The following is a 21490-nucleotide window of genomic DNA, read 5'->3' on the forward strand; positions in this document are numbered from 1 at the left end:
TACAAATCAGGGAGCAGCAGTGCAAGCTTTATGCATCACCCGACAGGCACGGGGAGCAGTATTGCAAGTTTTCTGCATCACAGGACGGGTACAAATCGGGGCAGCAGTGCAAGCTTTCCGCATCACAGGACGGGCACAAATCGGGGAGCGGCAGTGCAAGCTTTCCGCATCACAGGACAGGTACAAATCGGGGAGCGGCAGTGCAAGCTTTCCGCATCACAGGACAGATACAAATCGGGGAGCAGCAGTGCAAGCTTTGCATGGCAGTAACAAAGCCAGCTTCCCTCTCTCACAGAAGACAGCAGGTGCAGTCTTTCATTCCCGGCACCCCATATTCAGCAGGACAGACTGGCAAAAGCTTTTGGCGCTCACAGAACATGTACAGTTAAGGCAAGAGCAACGCTTGTAGGTGCTTAAATCACAGAGGGGAATCTGTAGGTGATGGAGTTAGTGAGTACGAGAGACATGACAGTATTCTCACTTGGGTGATACTCCAGGTCAGCACCCCAAAGGTCACTTTGAGACGTAGTTTTTCCCACTTGTTGAGAAGAAGCGCCTACATGGTAGGCCCTAAGTAACTATGCGGTAGACATGCACGCACTAGGCGCTGTGCAGCCCCAGCCTTGGTGCTGGACCTGCTCTTCAAGGGCCACTTGTCTCTGCGGGGAGGATCCTCCTGCCCGCCTTCGCCCTGTCTCGCATCTCTCCGTCCCACGGCGGCTGCAGACTTAGCACGATGCTCTCTGCGGGAGGGGCATCCCAGGAACACGACGATGACTATGCCTTTGGGTTTTGTCCCTCGAGGAAACGGCTTCTGATGCAAAACTAGTTGGAAAATGGCCAAACATTGTTTGGTGGCGTGTAAACTCGAGTGATTTCATTACTGTGATTTTACGTGGTGGCACCAAGGTACTCCGGGTGCAGCGATGGCCTGATGGGGGGGTGATGTAGAGGCGAGTTGGCAGTAGAAGTTGGGTAGGGTGCTTTCATGGGGTAATTGGCAGAGCTGAGGCTCCTTTTTATGGCCCTTGACCCCGACCCGAGCATAAAGGCCTTCACCAAGCTCCCCTGCTCCATAGTCGGACTGGAATCTACAGAAAGTTTACGGTGGGCAGATGACGGTAGCTCAGTAGGATAAACACCTGCTGCAGAGATAAAGTGATGGTGGAACACGGGAATTACTCAATGGCGCGGGGAACTAAGTACTCGACTCTGCCTCCGAGGTTCCGGACCTTAAATGGTGGTGGGTATTTAAGTGTCGGGTTTTCCAGAAATTGGAGGGTACTGAATCCCCTAATGGAAAGGACAGTGCCATGAGGGGATTCGGTACCTTTAAATTTCAGGAAAACCTGACACCCAACATAAACCCTCAGGGGTATCGCCACCGTTTCCCACACTAAAACAAACAAACCAAAAAGACAAACAAGGAAGAGGCAACTGAAAGGCCTAGTGTAGAGAGTGAGAGAGAGTTGGGCCTATGATTTGTCACAGTTCTTGCTTGAAGGATGGTGGGGTTCGAACCTAAGTGGTGTCATCCTTCCAAGGTAGGTAAAACGAGCATAATTCCGTGTTGTAATAAGGTCTGTATCCTGCTCTACATTAACTGTCAGTAATTCTACAAAATAAACTTGTAGGCGCTCGGGCTGTGCATTCTCCATGGATAGCATCCCCGCCAGGGGACATCACACACCCATCATTAACATGCACAAACGTGACACTGGATCTCTCCTCCCTCCCAGCCGCGCACCGGAACTTCCGGCGGCGTCACCTGGATGCCATTCCTTGTGCTCCTTTGACACTTGCGGCCCACGAGAGAGGACACCAGAGTAACCAGACCCGGACCGCCCCGCCCCGCGTACCTGCGCAGGTGTCTCGGTTACATCAGGGGCCGTTGCATGTCCTTGCATCACCAGCAGGAGAGGGCCCCCACCCCGCGGAAGCAGATGTCCTACCACCTGAGGCCTACCACTTTCAATGGAGGGGCAGGGCCAGCACACGGTGCGGGTTACTAGTCGCCCCACCCGTTCCTCACCGGCTGCCTTTTCCTCTTCCTGGACCTTGCATCTTTGCGGGATTCTTTGAAGGGGATTCGCCAGAGTCCTTAAATGAATTGCAGCCTCACAAGTGAGTAGCGGGGAGCCGACGGCGGTGGAAAGGGTATAATGCTATCTAGACAACGCCCAGTCTAGTCAGTCAGTGAAAGGTGTGATTGCATCTCACTAAGCAAAGCGCTCTCGACCTTCCTGCATCTACACCACCATGGCAGTGTCGCACAGGCAGCTGGCACCAGAGGCCCCTGGAGGGATGTTGCTTTTCTGTGGTCCACAGATACCAGTGTTGTGGCACAGGTGTGTATGATTTCATAGAAACATAATTTCATTGAATGCCATTACTGAGAAACAGTCTCACCTAAACTGTTTAGTGGAATCTTTCAGAATGAATAGCATTTTCCATTTCATAGAAACCAATTACTATAATGTCTTTTGTTTGAAATAGGCTTTGCAGGCTTACTTTTTGAGGCGCAAATGTAATAGTTGCACGTCTTACATTCAGAAACAGTTTTATTGGAGGCATTTATTTCAGTGTTTTACATTAGGGGGCCTCATTTCAGATCTATATATTTTACGTTGTCAAACAATTGCTTCGGATGCTTTTTAATTCACTGACTCTTCCAACGCCCCCCAAACACCATCCATCCTGATTACCTCTCAAAAATCCATTCCTGCCCCCAAAGACCCTTCACTGTGCCTAAAATACACCCATCCCTGAACTCTAAAAGCACTTTCTACCCCTTAACTCCACACATAACAGAAACCTAAAAATACCTCACTACACCAAAAGTACACCCATTCCTGACCCCCTAAATTACACCCATCCGTGAACCCTAAAAGCCCTTTTTTACTCCTACACTCTGCCCAACCCTTTACCACCCCTTACGTCTGCCCATCACTGAACCTTGCAAACACCAGCACTAAACTCTTGCCTATCCATGAGCCCTAAAAACCCATCAACGCTCCCACATTCCACCCATTACTGAAAACTAAAAGCAGCTCATTGCCTCTAAACTCCACTCGTCCATGAACCCTAACCCCCACCACTCCTAAACTGCACCCATTCCTGATACTTAAAAAATACTCACCACCGCTAAACTCCACCCATGTCTGAACCCTAAAACTCCTTTCTCTGCCAGACCGCCACCCATTCCTGACCCCCTAAATTCCCCTCATCACCTCTAAATATTACTTATCCCAAAACCCCTCACTAGTCCTAAACTCCAACCAAATTTTGTATATCATGGTGCCTGCAGGGTAACACCACATTGTGCCTACCAGATGCACCGGTTCCAGTAACCTGGTGGGCCACGACATCCTGTGAGGTCAAAGAGTGGGAGCTGGGTCTTTTCATTCATTCATTCATGCATGCTGCAACTACAGCTTACCTCATGTCCCAACCCGCTGTAGTACCCCCCCCCCCCCCCCCCCCCTTTTAGGACAAGGCTGTGGTTTCCTCTTCGTTAGTGGAAAAAGTCTCATGTTGTGGAACAAGGAAGTGGTATGTAACAGAAATGTGACCCTCCCTCACCCACGCCTCCCCTTTTTGGCTAGGCTGTCAAGATGGTTCGAGGGCCCCTGCTTCCCCTCACCATAAAAATAGAGCAGGCTGTGGCTCGGGCAGATAAGTTGGAAGGGATATGAGGTTTTAGAGGGCACAGGAAGGAAACCCAGCATGCACAGCAAATCATTTTGTTTTTGGTTACCTAGTGTGGTAGCGTTATACTTGGATCAGGGTATTAATGCCATGAGGTCTGTGGTCTCTGCCGTGCTTAGAGAGCTTATGTGGACTATCCTACTTGAGTGGTAGGGTAGGCGACGGTTCAGGCAGGTGAGACCTTCTGAAAGGGTGATAGATCTGCCAATTAGTTACGTCAGATGAGGCCCAAGGTTGCACCCACTGTTTTCAATCGGGGATGCTGTACAGCATGTCTAAAACCACCTGGTCCCAAAGGCGAGACCTATTGGCTTTGCCAGTTCTTGCTTATATTTGGGGTATTTGAAAGCATGCAAGTATAACTTCGTGGAGCAGCGCAGCACTTTCGAGAGATCGTCAGAAACAGGAGATTATAAACACAGTACAGAATGCTGTATAGGTGATTTAATTAAAACTGAGGGCCTGATTTAGGTGTTGGCAGTAATGGTCCCGCCATCGTTTTTCTGACTTAAAACCCGTCCGTCGTCATGACAGTTGGCCCAACTTATTTAGATGCTGGCAGTCCCATAGGAGATAGCCCTCATTCGTCCCGCCGTCTCTGAAGAAACTCACCCTGCATTGACTGCACCATAGGGAAAAGTGGCTCCCGGCGGGACTCCAGCCACCTTTACCGCCATGCAGATTTGGATGTGCCTTAGCGCCAAGGTGAGTGGTTTTTTTATTTTTTATTTTTATCTCGTCTCGACCCTCACCCCTCGAGTTTTGTGGCTTTAACTTCTGAGTTTAAGGCCATAGTGCCCCAAGAGAGCACACCGTCAGCGTTTCTGGTTTCCCCTGTATTTAAAGACCGCTTTTCTCTCTGTGCCAGCATGTGACGTTTTATTCCCCCCTGACGCGTCTGTATTCAGTGCTGTAATATCGCATGTGACCTGTGATCTCATGCTACTGACGACATTAAACGTCACCAAGCGATTGGACCGGGCGGGAGATGGTCAGACTGCATGCAGAAATCACATTAACAAGTCACTTATGCTTAGTGGCATATCATCGTTGCAGGTAGTGGAAGTTTAGAGTAGTAACAAACTTTTCCTGTCCCATTAATGATTTAACAATGGCGATGCACTACCTTCAGCTGATTATTTTAACATTGCCCAGTTGACGGCATGGGGATAGACCTGTTATATGGAAGATGTTTCAAAATGTGTCATCATTTTGTTCAAAAGCTGTCCTTAATGCATTTTCAGGACGACAGAGCAGTTCAGTATATTTGTTACTACAAATAAATTACTTTTAGAGAACAAATTCCTTCTTGCACAGTGTGTTAAGGGGTAGCAACACGTGTTTTTTGCGAGAAACTTACTAACCTTTGGAGGAAGTACGCAGACCGGTATTCCTTGTATATACAAATGAAGTAATCGTAAAGCAATCAGGGCTTCATTGCCTCATCTGTAGCCCAATGTGCGATGAATCCTGGGAGGCATTCACTGGTGGTGTGTATTGCTGTTGATTTTATTTGAATCTGCTGTTCTGTGAGCGTGTTAGAGATAGCTGCAGGCATGGTTGTATGATAACTGTTGAAGAAGAGTATACCAGATGGGTTGGGGTGGGCAGGTAGCTGACAGGCGGTACAAGAAAGGTCCCCGTCATCTGTTGAAAGAGGATGATACAGTATAAGCGATCGGGCTTTTGTTCTGTTAAATATTTGCACAGTGCCAGGGCACGCAGAGTTTGACTCTTTGAATTTGAATTGATTTCTTAGTAAATTTGAGAGAAAAAACTGCAGCTTAAAATACCAGTCAGATTTGACATGTCTTGATTCAGCCATTCTTCATATTTTTTTTTTTAAAAACGTGATTTTCAGACAATTGGAAATAACCTTTAGATCTGATTCAAAATTCATTATATTCTGGTATTTGTAATCCAACTTGACCAATACTGCATCTCCTAAATGCATTGGCTTATAACATTGTCATGCTGTTCATTTGTTTTGATAACTGAACACTCCATGTATTATGTTGGCATTGTCTTGGCAGAACTGTTTGTGAGCACCTCAGACCTTCAGTTCCCTTGTCTTTGCAAGGACCTCATTGGTATTATTGGTCAGTTGCTGATTTCTGCTGTTTGTTTCTACATGTTGTTATTCAGTGACGTATTTATACCTTGTTTACCTTCTTCTCTCATAGGATATATGTCTGCGCCATGGCCGGATCGTAACTTCGCCACACTTGTCCACCACCCATTCATAAGGGTACCAGGCCAGGGCACGGCCAGCCAATGAGTGCCCGGTAAGACCCCCTTAATTTGTTTTTTTACTGTTGACTTTTCTTGAAACTATATCAGCACCTACCTGACCTCAATAAGTTTTTCCATGGTGTACTCCGAAAAAATCGCTACATGCACAAAGTGGAATCTGCTGTGAAAGGAACTTTGTTTCATCATTTTAGTCTATTCTTACTAGATTAAAGTAGAAATGATAATGCTGTATTGGCATATAAATTAATTGAACATTCTAATCAATATTATCAGGTGATCCAAGGCCACTCAACTGTGGATCCTGAGGTGACGTGGCATAAGGAAGATGATAGACGGTGATCTTAACTTTAATTAGAAACTTTATCAATGCTACTAGAACATGAATTATTGCTATAAGAACATAGTTGGTGGATTGCAGCAAGGATGCAAGGATTTAGAAAAGATTTTAGAGACTTAGTTTTAAAAAAAAAGAGTTTAGACCATGGACCATGTCTGGTGACATCAGAAGTACCATAAGACGAGTTCAACAGTAGCAGAAACGGCTATAAAATCAATTGATTAACTGCCAGTGTTATTAAACGACATGCTTCGGAGTTCTGGTGCATATATATTTTACTGATAGTTAATACCCTGTTTCTGAGTGAGCTGACTGGCCTACAAAGCTGGGACACCAATATTATGAACTAACAGAGTTTAAGGTACAGGTGTGGAACATCATAGTACCGTTACGTGGGTTAAGGTATCCGAAGATCGATATAGTTACTCCTAGTCTGTGGATAACCTGTCACAATGGGATAGAACTAGAAAGCTTTCTCGAAGAGCGCTGTGTGGTTATTCCCCCACATGCAGCTTCATGCATATGCCTGGCTTGGCTCTTTTCTGACATACATGTATACAAGTTTGCCTGTTCCCTCTTGTCATACTGACTATCGGCATGAAGGTTATGACAAAGATCAAAGGAGTAGGCAGGTTGTGTTAAGAAAGACCCCCATGGACTAACAACATTGGGTCACCATGGAGGTAACATTATTTTGAGTCGCACCTATTTCCAGTCCATGGGTAGACCAGAGCAAGAAAAAGTAAAGCCAAGACCAAAAAAATGGGGCAGCATGACAAGTAAGCAAAATATTTATTTAAAAATAATCTGCCACATTTTCAACAGAATATCTTAGTGTGCCTGGTTTCATTGTTGTGCAACTCTTCCTCCAGTAAGGATGTGCAGGATCATACAAAGAGCAGTGGGAGAAATGCTCATCATTCATATGAAATTTAATCAACACTTTTGCTGCTTGAAGTACACTTTTCTTTTGATCCAGCTTGTCCCATTTAAACAATATGTATGATTCAAGTATAGCTCACTACTAAGCTTCTCCGATTTTCAGCAACCAGTAATGAGGCTTTAAATGAAAACCACTTAATGTGAAAGACTGCCATCGGTTCATAAAGCTACTGAATGAGACTGATTAGGGTTATGTTTATTAGTTGTTTATTATTTGTTGCCTGGCCTCAGCCCTTCTTCCAGGCCATAAGGTACACAGTTTCTAGTCCTGAACGTATGTACGATAGCCTAATTCACTCAGGGTGTTCTAGTCTTGTGTTGTGCACATTGCGTTCATCAGGCTAACACAAATAATGATGTGTATGAACGATTCAGGAGTGGAGATAGTGACTTGGTCATCCAGGGCCTGAGGCACTCTCTTTGTGAAGCACGTTAAAGGAGTGTCTGAGATAGTTTTCAGTTATGAACAGTATGTAGAAATCCCTGGACCAAATAAAGTGCATCTCCAATTTGTGCTTAGGCAAAGACTGTATATTAAAGCAGGATACAATTAAGTTTTCTGATAGCCGAGATCCTTTGAAGTATCTTAATAAGTTCAGCAGTTGGCAGCTCATTAAGAGAACTGAAAAAGAGACCTTACAAAGTATCTGCTTATGTGTGGCATGGAAGGAGGTTTTACTGGCACCAGTCAATCAAGAGAAAGTAGCTAATCGGGATTGTACACGATGAGCGATCCAGGAGTCTTGGCGCATGGTGGGGAAGGGTGCAGTCACTGTTTTTTTTGTCGGCCTTCCTGACCTTATAACGAGAATAAGGTTGGTGTTAGGTTGCCAGGAACAGATGAACAGAGCCATTGATTGTCAACATCAATGGGACATCTCCAGGGCTCTTATCACAAGTAGACTTGACTACAGAAATGCCCTCTACTTCGGAATCCCAGCCCATCTTGTGTGCAAGCTCCAGAATACCCGAACGCTGCCACCAGACTCATCGTGAACATCCAGCGAAATAACCACATCTCTCCACACCGCAACAATCTCCACTCCCTGACAGCCCAGGAAAGATGTTACCCCAAGCTACTCACCCACGTTTACAAACCTGTCCACAACACCGATCCACCATACCTCAGCCTTAACTTCTACTAACCCACCTGACACCTTTGTTTTGCGTCCCAGGCAAAAGTACACCTTCCTCGCATCAAGAAGGCCAGAAACGGAGGACACTCCTTCTCATACCTCACAGCCAGGATCAGAACAACCTCCAGCAACACCTCGGATCCTCCCTTTCTCTCCTGGTCTTCCGAAGGATTATCAAGATATGACTTTTCCAGATGAAACCGGCACAATCTCCTCCTTTGATAGTGAAGCATCAACATCATGCTTGTCAGCAGTGTAGATGACAAGACAGAAATCATGGACAAGGAGGCTGGAGACTGTGCTTCAGTGGGGTCATCAATTGCAGAACCTGCAGCCACATTTGTAGACAAGGAAACGTCCTACTGTATTGATGGCAGTTTATAAGATGAAGCTGTGAACAGTTTTGCCATATTGGCAGCTGTTGGGACGCTTCTTGCATGAAAACACAGTGAACATCCCAAGACACCCCCTCCAACCCCGGGAACTCCTGCTATTTATGAACTTGATAATAGGATATGGTGAGTGACGCTGGATGGCAGTTATAGAACTATTTTCATGTAGAGCCAGTTCACTCCTCCATGAGTTTGAGGTATTTGAGGCAGGTTAGTCCGTGAAAGTCTTCTGATGAAAGCGCTATATATGGTTTCCAGAGGTCCCCATAAATGTCACCTTGCGAAGCTAACACCAATGACAGCTTCTCTATCCCTAGGGTGTGTCATAGGCGCTGGAGCTACATTGTGTGTTGTAATTCTGTCAGTCCCCCACTGGGCCAAGATCATCTGATGAGCTGCTAACAGAGCTATACTGATTTGCCTGCCTTACAGGGGGAACGTGAGGGCGTTTGGTAGGTCCAAGACTGTTTATGCAGGAAAGTGGGATAGCGTGGTATTGAGGCATTCATCTGTGTCGTTGAGGATGGCATTCCAAAAGGGGGCTATTTTGGGGCATTCACGCAGTATGTGGAGCAACACGTCTGACTGGCCGCAGTGACGCCAACAATGAGGGGTCCCATGCAGTGTTGCCCTTGTGTAGCCGGGCAGGTGTGAGATACCAGTATGAGATGATTTTAGTAGCCGTTTCGATGCTCACCATATTGCTAGCTACATGTAACTGACTATCTCCGAGTATTGGATGTAAATACATTTAGAATTTGAACGAGTACACCTGTGTACGGTCAGTGACTAGGCCATAGAGGACGAGGTGAACTTGGATCATAAATTTGAAACTGTTACAAACAAAGGCCCTGGAAATAGGTTCAGCCCCAAAAATTCTTAAGATGTCCCTGAACCAGGGATGCGTTCCTAAAAAAAAAATATTGGTTTCCTGCACTTGCATTATTTTTTATATGCATTCGGTACTGAATTTATGGCACATTCCACTGAAAAGGCACACATAAATCGCACCACTAACAGATTTAAAATTATAATTGTTTTTAGTACCAAAATCCATGGTATTACTTTAGTCTCTGAAGTGTCAAATACAGGATTTCAACCTGTGAATTGCAAGATATAGAGACACTTTAAAAGAAGGCCCAAACTGCAACCCGATGAGCTATCTGATTTATCTAATCGGAATACCTCCTCGAGCTGTCTGATCCATGTCTAATAGAAAAGCAGTGATTGCTGTGTTTCTGTGCTTTAAGGCAAGCTTAGGTCTGCATTTGAGCTACAGTGAGAACCAGAATTCGAAAAAAAATCAGAACTGGCCCGGGTGAGAAGCGCAGGATATGCGCTAACACTGGATCTGTGCAACTATAAGCAGCGCCGGCTCCCTCAAGGCCTTAACAATCTTTGTTAAACGTGATCCTCGTTAGTAAAACTCCGGGAACAGAAAAGGTGGAGCTCGGCTGACAAGATGAATATTTGTGCACATGTGGTTTCAACAGCTTCCCAACATGTATATTGCCTATGTGTTCGTCTATGGCTTTGTTGTCAGCATTCCTGTATTTAATTCGGAACTTGAAGCATAGCACCAAGCGTTGAGGAGAAAGGATCATGGCTCGGATTAAAGGGAAAACCGAAACCAGGGGGAGGAGGGAGGTGGGTCCATCACACGCTGTAACAGGAGGAAGCGTGACGTAGTGCGATGGCCAACAAAAATGTTCTCTTAGTGAAAGCTCCCTGGGCGGGAACTTAGCACGCAAAGGACGGACAATAAGCACAATGCACCAATCAAAGTGAAGCATTTACGACAAGCACAACAAATAACAAATGGCAAGAGTGGGCTTGGCTAAAGCACCTATACTGAACACAGCATGTTTCGCAGAGACAGAGCATGGCACTGCCTTGGCTTGACCTAAAATGACCCATCGAGCGGCAGCCCACCTCTTCCCATAGGTGAAATGTGGCCTGGTCGGTGCTCGGAGTAGAATCCGGGTTTCTCACAACTGAACTAAGAGGTGATGGAAAAATAATGAGGCCCCTGTGTGCAGCTGTTGTATACCATACTCGCAAGAGTGTGACTGGGGAAGCATAGAGACTTTTGGGTCTTTGAACCTTCTTCAGGAAGAGAACCTTCCAGAGGTGCATGTCTGCTACAACCTGTTCCACTAACAGACAGTGCTTTCCGGATTCTGGATGGGACCATTCCAACAAATAGCAGAGCTGGGCCACTTGGAAATAAATTTGAAGATGGGGATGCCCAGAACCCCCTACGTGGGTGGTCAGTAGTTGAGGTCTCTATCCATTCAGCCAACGCAACATTTTGGAGCACATGCTGAAGGAACCGAAGAGTTCCCTGGGGTGGTGCCACCAGAAGAATTTTGAAAAGAAAAAAATGCGTGGGAAGATTATTATTTTGATGACTGCGATCCTAGCCAGCCAGGAGTGGTGATATGAGCGCCATAATGCTAGGTCCTTGACCACTTGCTGGTGAAGTTGCCCATAGTTAAGAGATGCAGTGTCAGCTATTGATGTTGCAAGGTGGACCCCAAGGTAGGCTATTGACCGCTCAGCCCACTGGATCGGGAAGCAGAGGGAGAGCTGTTCCTCATGAGCGCAGGGGACAGTGAGATTGAGGGCCTGTAATTGGTGGATATTAATGCGGAATCCGGTCGCTTTCCTAACTCTGCTTGCTTCTTAAAAGAAAGCCGTCAGAGAGGCTATGGGGTCATCAAGAGCCACCAGAACATCGTCCGCCTAGAGGCTAATAGTGTGTATGTCAACTCTGAAGCAAACCCCGTTAATAACTGGATTGTCGCGTATTGTTGAGCAACCGGCTCCATAAATAAGGTGAACAGCAGGGGAGACTGGGAATCCCTTTCTAATACCCTGCTTAATGGGAAAGACTGGGAATATGTAGCCATTGACTTGTTCAGTGGCCCTGTGGCAGTTGTAACATCTATGGATCCAGGTGCAAAATTGTTTGCCGACGTGAGCCAGAGTCCACATGAGGTAGGGCCAATCAGCACAGTCAAACTCCTTCTCGGCATCTATTGATAAGATCTTAAAATATACATTGACGAAGGAGATAGGTCTGTATGATCCGCTCCGCTAGACTTCTGGAGGACAGCGGTCAAGGCCTCCGTCAATTCTGGCAAAACCGAGCGGGGGCCCTGAAAGGCATTAAATAGCCTAGTTAATATCTGGGCCAGTTCAGTGCAAAAGGTCTTGTACAACTTGGCCGGAATCCCATCTGGCACGGGGGATTTGTGAAGTTTGTCAGGCTATAACAGATTACCTCTTCTATACGAATCGGACCATCCATTTTGGCCTGGGCTAGTCAATTGAGACTGCAGGTTCTGAGCTGCATAAGTGGTACATATTTTAAATGGAGATACTAGTTTGTCATGGTGGCAGAACATGATCAACTCTTGGCCTGATTCCAGAGGAAAAATAACAAACAACTCACTTTTGAATGTAGCTAAAATCAGGGCTGGTCCACTGGTATGGGAGATCAGGAGAAGTCAAAATGTTGTGGGAATATTTGAAATGGAAAGAACAGAGCAGTTCTGGGGAGTCCTTCACATGCAGTGATAACATCTGTACAGTAGTAGCCTCTGTGGGAGCAGAGTGCTCAGCATATTTACGTCATTGGTTGACATTCTGCTGTTGCTACGGTTTGTGGATGTTATTTTTTTTAATTTTTTTATGAGCACATTGTTTTTAGTTTTATTATATGAGATAAAGTAGCCTCTGTCGTACATTATACAGATTTTGCACATCACGAGAAGTTCCATGACCATAGAGAGGAACGAGGCCACGGCCGAGATCCTTTATATGATTATGGAACTCCGAGGCGACTTGCAATATCCTTATGTATTTAAGGGTGTACTTTTTTCCTTGTAAGACATGGTCACAGCGTTGCCTCCGCACCAACAACTTAAATCCTTGAGGCGTAGCTCTTTCTTATGAAAAAGATAGCATGTTTACAAACATGAAGAATAAAAATAGATTCTATCTTGTGCAAAATTAAACACATCTAAAAACTGTTAGATATTTGTTGCAAAAAGATATTAGAAGCAGTTTAAAACAGGTTACTGTAAAAAAAACACAGCTCCCTTGGAAATATGAAGAAAGATTTTAACTTTTCTATAATTACCCAAGGAGTGGTAAAAATAAACATGTTGCCATAAATATCTCCTTTATTCTTGCAAATGTACTGCCGGAAAAACAAAACAGAAGAAAGAAAAACAATGTTTTTTTTCAGATAGCTGTTTAATATGCTCCATGACCCAACCTGTCTTTCCCCTCGGCTTCTGGCCCTGGCAGCAGGCATTGTGGCATGAGAGCTCAACTGCTGCAATACGTTATTACAGTTGAGTTCTGACGTCATTTTAATCGGTGACAAGGTGTGTCACAAGTCACTGATTATAAATAAATTACAGATGGATTTTTATGCTGGGATTGCAGAATCATATGTATTATAATGGGAAGTACACACATCAGGCCTGGACAGTGTTGTACGATGGTAACAACATGCAGTGATGACAAAACGGTTAACTCCTAATGCAGTGGTTCCCAACCTTTTGACTTCTGTGGACCCCCATTTTATCAATACTGGAGCCCGGGGACCCCCACTGAATCATTATTGGAACACGGGGACCCCCAAGGAGTCATTACTGATAGCTGGGACCTAATATCAATTTTTTTAAGCAGCCGCGGACCCCCTGAGGAGGCTTCGCGGACCCCCAGGGGTCCCCAGCCCACAGGTTGGGAACCACTGTCCTAATGTACAAAGCCAGGGTTCATTGATCATTGTGAGTGAACATTGAGACCAAAATAATCCCACCAGGGGCCCCATATCTTTGTGTTTAGTAAGACACTCCCCTTACCTGGTATGCAGTTTTCTTCCTTTATGTGGTATGGTCCAACCTCCACAGCCATTCTTCGTAGGATGGGGCCCTCTCTGGAGCTCCAGTAACATGCAATCTTTTTTTAGCAAGGAATCACCTCAGCCCATGCAGTGTATCCTCCCACTCCCCCAGGACACTCAAAAGACCCTTTTCCTTGAGAGTTAGACAATTTTGGAAAGTTTCGAAGTGACCATTCCGCAATACGTCATTTAATCTGGAATTGCCAATTAGGTCCCACCAGTGGAACTCAACAATTCATGTCACTTGCACTAGTAGCAAGTCTTCCCAGAGGTATTGTGTGTTATCTTGCCCTGCCAGCCAGGCCAGCATGGCACGTATTGTCAGCAGCTCTGCTTGAGTTAGGCAGGAGTGGGTAGAGAGTCTGTGACCTAGAAGCAGATAGCCTATCAGAGTAGCCCTCTTGAGCAGGTCCCGTTCATTCCTAGGGCTGAAACGTGAATTGTTTATGGCCAGCAGCTGCACAGTTCAGTAATACAGCTGTATGTCTGTCGTCATACATTGATGGGTACATCTGTCCAGGAGATTCTAGAAACCTTGACATATGGCCCATACATTGTCAAAGTACTGGGCAGTAATGTCAAAAGTTTAGTTCTGCACAACGTAAAGGGGCTTTCAGGGTGCAACCATCTTGAAAAGCATTACCCGATGCACTGTAGTAAGGAGGAGGAGATTTCTGGCCCAAAGGAACCTCTACAAATCAGCCCAAAGCAAGGGGTGTGTTTAGTTCACAAAATGTCAGGTCAGTTGAAACGTGTGTCTCTCAGTACTTAAAACTTTGGGTCGTGCATCTGTCAGTATTTGAAACTTTGGGTCAGTGTTTGCTGCTGCTGCCTGAAGCCCTCTGCGGAGTCCCACTTCTGCACCGGGACAACTGGATTTTTCCCAGTTCGCTATCACACCATAAGCTTCACTACAGAGATTGAGGATTTTCATCAGCCTTTCACCAGTTCACCATGTGTGGCAGAAGAAGAGCAGAATGATCATCTGCATACAGTGACATCAAGTCTTCTAAGTTCCCAACCCATTTGAATCCTTGTGCCAGGCCCTCCTTTGTGATCCAGACTGGCAATGGCTTAGTTTCTAGAGCAAAGAAAACTGGCAAGAGCTGGCACTATTCCCTAGTGCCACTGTCAGTGTGGAATGGGTTAGAGAAGATGGTGTTTACGACCTAGCCCAAGAGCTGTTATTTAATGTATGGATGGGAGCCAGAAAGGTGGATCCAAAGTTGTTTTCGGTAGGACTTGCCAGAGAAAATTCCATCTCAGCAAGTCAAAGGCACTCTTTAAATCTGTCATCAGCACAAACTCATAACGCTTTGTGCTCAGAACAGGCCAATCTGAACAAGTCTTTTCGCCGTAAAATGCAAGAGTGGATGGGCCTGAAAGGAACGAGAAATAGAAGTAGTACACCCACCATAGGGAGATTGCCATACCAACGGTGAAGCTAAAATACTTGTTCAAAACGGCAGCATGGCAAACTAAAAATGTGTGAGTGTCTATATATATATATATATATATATATATATATATATATAAAAATAATTTAGAACAGTGTAATATTGAGGATCCACTGACTGAGCTGCATTACAAGAAGATTAATAAATACTGCATGTCCTGGGGAAGGTGGACGGAAAGAACTAGTTTCCAACAAAATGTTGCACCAGGGTTGTTTTTAAAGAGCCTCATTAGTACACAACACATGCATTTGGAAACATGTTTTTACATTTAAGAATGAGTAAATGTAACAATACTGAAAGGTTTATGGCCTATAACGTGTGTACACAATTTGAATGGTTTAGGGTGTGGCTGCCCTTGTGTGTTTGATTTTTTTTTTTTTTTAATGTATATTTAAAAAAGAAACAAAACTGTTGGATCTATAGGAAGAGACAATTAACTGTATTAATCTATGAAACTCAATAATTGGTTATAAACGCAATAATACTGGGATGTAACAAAAATGGTGCTGTCCATTTTATAGCCCATGCAGTACCATTTATATAGTCGATATTCTTGTAATAAAAAGTGACCTAGAATACTTGCAATTCTGCAGTATAGAGAACTATTGGGGTTCTAGAGTTTTCTGTCACCATGCCTATGCAAAGTGAGACATGAAGGTCATGAAGCAATGTGGTCCATATCAATCACTGAAGCGACCACTCTAGCCAATCCGTTTGCTAAATAGTAATTTTGCTAAAATTGTGATCCCTGTTATGTAGTGAAATGGGTCGATGAGAGGGCTCAGCAGGTTCTGGGGGTGTCCTGATTTTAATGTAACCAAAATGGAAGTCCCACCGAAAGCCCCTAAAAAAATGAACCGGTCTGTGTTGTTTCATTAAATAAAGGCTGAAGTTGCAGGACCAACAGTGCAGCCTGTCAACAAAGAACCTGTTGGGGCTGTGTGACCTGCCTGACTACATGGTGCTTAGTGCCTCAGAGATGGCCTTCTTCTTTGTCAGTGAAATGTCTAACAACTTACGCTCCATATAGGACTGTGAGGCAATTGACAGTTCATAAGACAGGAGTCGATCCATCTTCCAACTTCTGAGAGTGGCGATTTGGAAGTAGACCTCATATAGAAGTCTTTAATAGTTTGCAGTCTCATTACGAAACACATTGTTACCCACTGCATGTGACTTTTTCGTGACGATTGCCCTCGTTGTCCAGCCAGTTAAGAAATAGGGGGTCATTACGACCTCGGCGGTCTTTTGAAAAGACTGCCGAGGCCGCGGGAGACAGAATACCGCCATTGCCGGCGGTATTCCTGTCTCCCTATTATGACATTTCCGCTGGGCCAGCGGACGGTAACAGTGTTACCGTCCTCTGGCCCAGCGGAAATGTCACATCAACATTGCAGCCGGCTCGTAATAGAGCCGGCGGCAATGCTGATGTGCAGCGGGTGCAGTAGCACCCGTCGCACATTTCACTGGCCGAAATTCGGGCAGTGAAATGCGCGACGGGGCTATACCTGGGGGCCCCTGCACTGCCCATGCCAAGTGCAGGGGCAGCCCAAGTCCCCTTACCGCCGGCCTTTCAATGGCGGTGTGTACCGCCATGGACAGGCCGGCGGTCAGGGACTCATAATCCCCAGGGCAGGCGGAATCCTGGCGGGAAAATGGAGGGGCCGGCGGTATGGCCGTGGCAATTCCGTCACGGTCATAATTGCTGGCAGAACACCGCCAGCCTGTTGCCAGTGTTACTGCCAACATACCGCCGGCCGCCAGGGTCGTAATGACCCCCATAGTCTCCTAATTCGTATATGGGCCTCTGTGACCCTAACCCACAGTTATGTCGCCCATAAAACTGTGAAGTCCATCACAAGCTCCAAACTATGGGTGTGGGGGACATATCCTCATGGGCCATTCTAATTCCATCCCAAAAACAGAACAGTATAGATTGAGGATCAGGTAATTCACAGATTGTTATGATTATCTGGACTGAGGGGACAGGTGTGCCACATCTCAGAGGCTGCCACAGGGTCACATAGGGAGGAAATGGGAAATGCAGTGGGCCCAAGCCCATCCTAAAGGTTCCCAGAAGGCAGTGAAACATTGGCCCACCCTTGCAGATCATGAACAAACAAGTCACTTACCTTCATAACGCATTATCGGGTAGAGACTCTATCTAGCTGCAGATTCCTTACATTTGAATTGCCTGGCGTCAGTTTTGAATCTGAACTTTCTCTGCTGAGCAAGTCAGGTGGCATTGTTCAGATCGGCTTACATAGTTCAGCTCTGTGTTGCTTAGTCAGCGTCGTTGGAGCCGTCTGTGACATCACGGTCGCCTATAAAGGCCCCACCCGTACACGTGTACGTCAGTTCTTTTCCTTCTGTGCTGGGTAAGCGCAGGTCCGAGATCGATCAACCCTCTGCCTTTTTTTTACCGTTTTGTCAAAGATCTTTCCTGTCTGTGCAATTGAGGAAGACTGGGTTCAAGCAGTGTGGCGCCCGCCATCGCGCCATGTCACTGACGTACCCCCACCAGGTATGTCTCTGGTGCCTCAACAGAGACCATAATGCAAAGTTGTGCTCCGACTGCTGGGCCATGGCAGTGGTAGTTGTGGTGTCTAAAAATACATAATGCAATCTTTTTTTATAAATTTATGTCAGATTTCCATGGTGTCTTGTTGGTTTCTTCTTCAGTTGTTTCGGGGCTGTTTAAATGCTTTACACTTTTTCCTTTGTGTAAGCCTTGCTGCTCAGAGCCACAGCTACTCAGAGTTGAGCTGAAGCTTTTCCAAATGAAACCTTAGGGTCTAATGGGGTTGGTAAGTGTATTACACTGTGAGGTTGCACACACAATATAATACACACATAATTTCCTCACAAAATCCCTGTAGGCCAAGGATTGAAGATGCCTTTCCAACACCATCTGTGTCTTGGAGAAGACCGTTCAGCATCTGCAGTGGTGGCAAATCGACCTCAGTTTGTTCAGCTGCAGGCCCCTCTGCCTTTCTCACCCAGAGCTGATAGTGGTAACTGATTCATCACTGCTGGGTTGAAGGGGTAACCCTTAGGAGGCAGGTGACTGACTGTATCAGTCTGCTAAAGATGCAGGCCATCTGTCTAGCTTTGAGACCTTCTTGCCGTCCTTCAAGGGGAGACTGGTGCAGGGTCTCCAGGACATTACAGTAATCAAGACACGTGGGAGGGTCCTCTACCAAGAGGTTTTGCATCTCTGGATATGGTTGGAGTGTTAAGCGGGCTTCCTGGTTGCCCATCACCTGACAGAGTCCCTGAATACTAGACTAAGCAAACATCGTCCAGCATATCAGAAGGGGCTGTTAGATCCTGAGTTGGTGCATGACATCTTACAGCTGTGGAGAGAATCCAGGCTATATGTTTTTGTCTCTTAGAACGCAGGAGTGTCAACAGCTTAGTGTGCTGGGGTTTCCGAAAGTAGACCTGTTATGAGATATATTCTGGTTGAAATGGAACAAGTGGTTCCTGGATGTCTTCCTGTCACTTCCTTTCTGCCATGAGTTCTGAAGAACAGGATGACCAAGCCCAATTCATCTTGGTGGCTCTGGAATGGGCCAGGAGAGTGTGGTACCTGGAACTCCCAAAAGTGCACTACTTTTGTTCCTGTTCTACCTTTATTGAGTATACAAAGCTAATGTTGCTGCTGCCAATACTTCATGCTTTACGAGTCTCTTGTACTGTGCTTTCTGTGTTGAATAGTTTGTGCATGAGCACAGCTAGCTCTGCTACTGCCAAGGTTACACCTTTGAAGTTGCACATAATGGGAGCACTGGCTGTGTATGGAGAAAACTTGCTGTCCTGCTGCCTAAATGTTCATACTTGTCCTGTGATGAAAGCTGCCACTACAGCTTGTTCTGCTTTTCTAGTTTGTGTGTGTGCATGTAAAGGATGCTTTCAATGCTGCTTCTAATGCTGTGCTTGTTCTCTGTGAGAGGGAAGCTTGTGATACTTTTCCTCAATTTGAAAAAGCACAGCACATGTAGCAAGCAGCTCAAGCTTTCCCAACACAAAAACAAATATGTTACAGACAGCGATTTTCTAATTGAGGAAAATCTATTACAATTACTACTCGCACTTTGTCTGTGTGGTTGTTGGGGGAGTTGATCCATTGCACGGTCTTGTCTCATGCTGTACCTGCTCTTGTGTTACAGGGAGCTAAACTGCTGCTGCCCTTATCGCCAGTGCTAAAGTTCACTTCAGTACAAAAGGAGCAAAAATTAAAATTAAGGTAAAGTGTGTGTGGTTTATCACTACTAAATGTTTGTGGTTTCTTTTGTTAATGCACCCACCAAATGACCTTTGGCCCACACATTCAGTGGGAGAGCTGTGAATTGCACAACCTTGAACTGTTGCCGATGTCTGTGTCAGAGGTGAGAATATACATCATGATTAGTGCCACAGTGCTAGGGGAGGATACATTGTGTGTAATGGCCACAGGTTGTGTTGTCTGTCCCAATGGTTTATGTTGTCTTTGTCTAACTGGGCTCATAATCATGACTAAAATTCTATCCCAGGGGTCTGAAGTTTTTACTTGTCATAGTGGGTTTGTTCTGTGAACCTGGGCTGCACCAATGAACCCTTGGATCTTTAATCGTTAAACGTATTAGGTTGGTTAATTGAAAAGCTAGATCTTCAGCTTCCTGCGGAATTCAATTAGAGAGGAGGCTCTATTGTCAAGTGGATGGTCATACCTTGCTTTAGGAGCCATGTAAGAGACTGCATCTCCTCCTGGTTTGGTTAATTGTATGCTTGGCATGTGAGCGAGTCCTAATCCTGTGTAGCATAGAAGTCAGGTGGCAGGGGATGCAACTGTTCAGGTAGGTGGAGTCTGAGTTGTATAGTGCCTTGAATGTACGTGTGAGGAGTTTGAATTTAGTGTGTTTGTGTATCAGGAGCCAGGACAGTTTCCCTGAGGTGTGGTATGAAGAGAATTCTGAGTGGAAGGTTAAGGATGAGTCTGGCTGTGGAGTTCTGGATGGTTTGTAGTCTTCCGATGAGATGATTGATAATCTCTGCATGGATGGTGCTCTCATAGTTCCAACTTGCTGGTGACTAGGGCATGAGGGACAGTTTTTCTAGTGTTGCTTGGGAGCCATGTGAAGATCTTATTTAGCAGCTTCTGGAAGTGAAAGCCGGATGCAGTGATGCTGTTGACTTGTGTGCAGTCATGTCCAGTTTTCAGTTGATTATTATTTCTAGGTTCCTGGTGTGGGTGCCATTCGGATCCCCATAGTGGAAAATCACTACTTCCGTCTAGTTGATGTTGAGTTTGAGATAATTGGCTTTTATCCTGTACCGAATTTGGTCATGCAGGTGGTATACTTGTTTCTTGTTTGGTTGGTCTTGTCTGAGAATGTATGAGTCATGTGTTGTCTGCATAGAAGAGGATGTTGATGTGTGTACGAATGACACTGGACAGAGGAATCTTATGCACAAATAAAAAAAAGTGTGGCTAAGCGAGTGAACCTTAAGGCACTCTGCAGATGTGTGTGGGCGTTTGGGGAGTAAGGTGACAGGCTGACAGCTTGTATTTTATCTGCTAAGAAGGGGCACATCTAGCGGACAGCGGGTCCTTGGAATGCAATCTCATGTAGGTGTTTGATGAGAATGGGGTGAGAGACCTCGACAAATACTGCATAGGTCTCCAGGAGAATGAGGGCTAGCTTGTCATCTTTGTCAATGATCCTTGTGGCCATTGTCTGAGGCTTCAATCGGTGCTGTTTCTTTACTATGGTTTGACCTGAATCCAGACAGTGTGACGTTGAGGAGCTGATGCTTGCTGAGGTGTTCCAAGTAGTTCTGTAGACAATGGATATCCCAAGGGCTTCTGAGGTGCCTTGCTGTCCTGAAAGGCTTCCTGGGCTTTGGCTGCCCTGCCACCAGCTCCTTGGGATCTAGCTGCCATCAAGTAAATTGAGCTGCCTGTGCTTGAGCTGTTGTATGCTCTTGTTATCCTAAATGTTGTAGTCTCTGGCTAACCTGTTCCTAAGCATATGAGATTGTTGAAACTGCCCAGCAGGTGATGTGATTAGTGGCCACCCTACACTGCTGAAAGGGTGCTGTGCAATCTGGATGTGCTGGAGGGGTGCTATGCTACCTTGCTGTGTTCTAGTGATTCTGTGATGATGGTGACTGGGTCGGCAGCCTCTGCCAAGTTACCCAGTGATGCGATGCTCCAGTGCAGGTTTCTCATTGACTTATAGGACTTTTAGTCTTATTTGTTTATAAAGCAGGACTACCAATCTCAGAATTAAAACGGGAAACATCTGAAGCAACACATCACGCACTTAACCCTGGGAACCTGGCAGCGATGCCTCTGGGTA

The 21490-nt window shown here is 45.6% G+C and overlaps 1 protein-coding gene across 6 annotated transcripts in view; it reads left to right on the forward strand.

The window, feature by feature from the left end:
• Positions 1-21490, forward strand: part of KDM6B (lysine demethylase 6B) — a 511446-nt gene that overhangs the window by 298704 nt on the left and 191252 nt on the right. For 5 of the 6 annotated variants that reach the window (XM_069218686.1, XM_069218685.1, XM_069218684.1 and 2 more), the window contains 2 exons: positions 5892-5993; positions 19319-19395. The gene's annotated coding sequence lies outside the window, so the exon portion shown is untranslated. Of the gene's footprint in view, positions 1-2215; positions 2349-5891; positions 5994-19318; positions 19396-21490 lie in introns of those variants that run through there. The other variant, XM_069218687.1, reaches the window with a different exon arrangement.

Source organism: Pleurodeles waltl, chromosome 12 (assembly GCF_031143425.1).
Source record: "Pleurodeles waltl isolate 20211129_DDA chromosome 12, aPleWal1.hap1.20221129, whole genome shotgun sequence".
Taxonomy (NCBI): domain Eukaryota; kingdom Metazoa; phylum Chordata; class Amphibia; order Caudata; family Salamandridae; genus Pleurodeles; species Pleurodeles waltl.